Below are 4,039 nucleotides of genomic sequence, written 5' to 3' on the forward strand. Positions count from 1 at the left end.
TGTAAATTGGTCCAACCACTGTGGAGAACAATTTGGAGATTCCTCCAAAATCTACAAATAGAACTACCATATGATCCAGCAATCCCACTCCTTGGTATCTACCCGAAGGACAGAAGAATACTTAATCGAAAAAGTGCTTGCCCATCAATATTTATTGCAGCACTTTTCATGATTGGAAAGTCATGGAAACAACCCAAATGCCCACGAACTAATGAATAGTTAGAAAAACCATATACTCAATGGAATACTATTCATCCATAGAAAACAACAAAACCCTGGCTTTTGAAAGGAAGTGTATGAATATGGAAGACTTACTGCCGAGTGAAGCAAGTCATGCTATGAAGGAGAGGCATTATACGTCCCCATTTAATATATACCGAGTGTCTGCACTCTAAATATATATATATATATATATGAAACCATACTGCTTCTGTTGTTATAGAGTCATAAAATTATACAAAATTATGACATATTTTGAACATTATCTTTAAAATTCAGTATTTTGAAATTTTGAAAGTTGTTTGTAAACTGTCAAGAATTATGGAGTATGAGCTAAAATTTTTTTGCTATGTAACGTAAATGTTTGTGGAAAAATATGAAAATAAATAAATGAAAGGAAAAAAAAAAAAGAACACAGTCACTCTTGAACAAAAACCAAACCCAACAAACCTAGTTCCCAAGAAGATGATTCACAAGATTTGTAGGATTCTTAGCAACAAATTAAAAGTAAAATCATATATATAAAAGTATATAGTACAATATTTCCTTCACTGCTATTGAATGGACCCCCCTGTATAAAATCCTCCAAGGTACTGCTTTGAACTGTTTTCCAGCCAGGCACAGCAGGAGCTCCCAGTTTGTTACCTTCAGGTTTAGCTTTGAATCCAAATATAAACTCAAGGTCTTGCCTCAGGGACCAATGTCTCCAGGTGTGGTTTGTGTGGTACACACCTGCTGCATACAGATCTCCCAGAACTGGGTTCCTAGAGGGACCTACAGGAGACATACCTCTGCCCCAAAAGGACTTAATGTTTAATTTGATTTGAAATTTAAAGACAGTTTTAGATATAGAATCAAGAAAAGCTAGTTTTCTGGAGAACTTAAAGCTAATTCATACACAGAAATCTATGAGCAGGGTTTATCACACTGACAGGTACAACATCAGCACTATCCTCCATCTTTTATTTTGTTTTTCCCTATGTGCAGTTGTACTGACACTTTTGATTTCCATCTTCCATATTCACATTTTTAACATTTCAGAAGATCTAGTAAAGTGTAATTAACTAGCACAGGATCAAGGCAGCATGGAAAGAACAAAGAAGTACATTCCAAATGCATTGGCTATCTTTCAATTTTTTAAAGAATTTTTAAAAATTATTATTCTTTAATTTGACAAGATAGAAAGACAGAAAATGAGGAAAAGTGCAAGCCACTGGGTCTGGGACTCAATCTGTGGTCAGCCATATGGGAGTCCAGCATCCCACCCACCACACCAGCTTTTGGCCCCAATGCACTTGGCTATCTTGATGATGATCTTTCAAACATTTTGTATTTTCCTGCCTTTCTAAATGGTCTTTATAAAGAGAAAAGTGTTTATAAAGCAATAAGCAAAGAATTACTTAAAATGGGTTTTAAACATTTTGCTAGAGGGTATGAGAAATAGAGACAGAAAGAGAGAAAACGAGAGAGAAGAATCCTCCTGAGATGATCACACTGCAATCCCTTCTCCATTTCTCCTTTTGGGATTTGAGCATGCATGCACACACGTCTAGCATGAGTTTAAGACACCGGATCCGGGACTCAAACTGTGGTCGACTACATGGGAGTCCAGCGACATAGCCATTACGCCAACTGCTGGTCCCTAGAGAAAATTGTCTTAAAAACCAATGAAAAGTGAAATCATGAAAATAAAAGTAGATAGAACAGGATTCCCTTCACTGCTATCTGATGGTTGCCTTTGTGTAAAGTCATCCAATGAGCTGCTTTGAGCTATTTTCCTGCAAGGCCCAGCCAGTGAGTTTCCCTATACAGGGAAGGGCAGCAGCAATATCCACACACACCCTTAAAGGGTGGACACATTAGGACAGTACTAAGGTGTTCAGCATTTGCAGTAGGTTTATCATCTTCTTCATGTGCCCTCAGTGAGCAGCATACAGTTTAGGAGAAATAGAAGTGAATAAAATGGATGGGGCACTTACCCATGTATCACAGTTTGTCCTGGAAGACAATGCCAAAATGATAAATTAAAGAGTTGAGAGAGCCTCAAGTGGATTCAACTGGGCCAGTTAGACTGCTTGAAAGGAAAGGCTATTTATTCAGTGCTCAGAACTTAACTGCAGAAACTATGGAATGGGGGAGTGATAGTAAAGATGGACTTGAGAGGCTGCCAGGTGCTGGAGGCGCCATTGGAGCCTGCTTGACTGCGAGCCCCACTGAGCAGCTGGAGGTTGGGCTGCAGAGTTACCGCCATTGGATCTTGATCCCTGGCCCTTCAGTGGCAGGGCTTGCAGCGCCATACCGAAGCGAGTTCGAGGTTGCGCTGCTGAGCCCCGGGTCCCCAAAGTGGGCACTATGTCCCTCTGCCTGGCCCCACTCAGGACCTCAGGCCACTGGATGCTGAGCCTCCACCTCTGTTGCAGACCACACCCCACTGCCAGCTGCAGCAGCCCGCCCGCCCGCACCCAGGGGCGCCTTCCAAATTCAGAGCAAACTCTTCAGAACATAAAACAAGAATATAGTCCTTATCAGAGGTGGAGACTTTTAGAAGTTGTTCTTTATCAGAGTGAAGTTTGTCCTTCAGAGAGGCAGCCTCACTCCTCAGCACTCATAGCACCTAGTTCTCCAGGTTCCTCCAGGATGAAGAAGGACCAGCCCACCTTTACTCTCCAAGTTATGCGAGCATCTCTTAAGATAAAGACTATGAAGATGAAATTCAAGAGCAGTATGAGCAAATTCCCAATACCAAACTAGCAGAACAATATGAATCTTTTTTCAAATTCACACATGATCATATAATGTGACAATGTGGGACAAGGCCAACAAGCTATGTGTCCTGAAGTTTTCATGCAGATCTGAGTACCAGGTCTCACCTCAAGAAATAGCTGCTGGGACCAGCAGTTAGCATAGTGGCTATGTCACAAAGTTCCCATGTAGTTGATGGAGGTTCGAGTTCCAGATCCAGTGGCTTAAACTCACTTCAGGCGAGAGTGCATGCATGCCCAATATCCCAAGAGGAGAATGGAGGAGAAGGGATTGCTGTGTGGCCATCCCCCTTGAGGGATGTTTTCTCGCATTCTGTCTCTCTCTTTCTGTCTTTCTGGTGAGCGCACGCACCCTATAGCAAAAACCTCTCCAAATTAAAAACAAAGAAAGAAATGGCTGCTGTACACTTTTTGCAACTGATTTGATACCACATTTCAGCTCCAATTTTGCATCCTGAGAACACGTAAATGTTTCTTCAGGTCCATTTTATACAACTTGAAAGACCATAAAACTTTCTAGTTGCCACAAGCATATCTTTCTTTTTTGCTCATCCATTGAACAGCTGCGCCCTAACTCTGCTAGATTTTCCAAACAAAAATACCTGGAACAGCAGTTAGCAAAATTTGCCTTCAGGGACACTCAGCAAATGGAGTTTACTTAAGCACAGTTCTGTAAGAAGTGTGTGTGAGAATGTGTGTATATATATGTATGTGTATTTTAAGTTATCATTTGTATTGTGCAAGTTTTGATCTTGGAGCTTCTGACTGTGAATTTGATGCATGACAATTATGGCTTAAAACATTTGCTTGGTCTACAGAAGATCATTAATGTTTGTGACCATATAAGTTGTAATAGTGGATTGTTTCATGTGTCAGTATTATTGTTAAATACAAGGTCTATTTCCAGGCACAAAATATAAATCAAAAGTGAGGAGGGACATTAGATGTGATTATGATGACATGGTGAAGGTCTGTGGTTTTAGATCTACGAGTCTGTGAAGAGGAATTGAATAAACTGGAGATTGGCCATTGACACATGGACTCTGCCTAGCTGTGTT

General features: G+C 40.6%; 1 pseudogene; it reads left to right on the forward strand.

Annotated features, from left to right (window-relative positions):
* The first annotated feature begins 2,344 nt into the window (after nt 1-2,344).
* Nucleotides 2,345-3,056, forward strand: LOC102487566 (akirin-1 pseudogene; annotated as a pseudogene).
* Nucleotides 3,057-4,039: the final 983 nt, after the last annotated feature.

This window comes from Tupaia chinensis, unplaced genomic scaffold (genome assembly GCF_000334495.1).
Source record: "Tupaia chinensis unplaced genomic scaffold, TupChi_1.0 Scaffold146098_1, whole genome shotgun sequence".
Taxonomy (NCBI): Eukaryota; Metazoa; Chordata; class Mammalia; order Scandentia; family Tupaiidae; genus Tupaia; species Tupaia belangeri.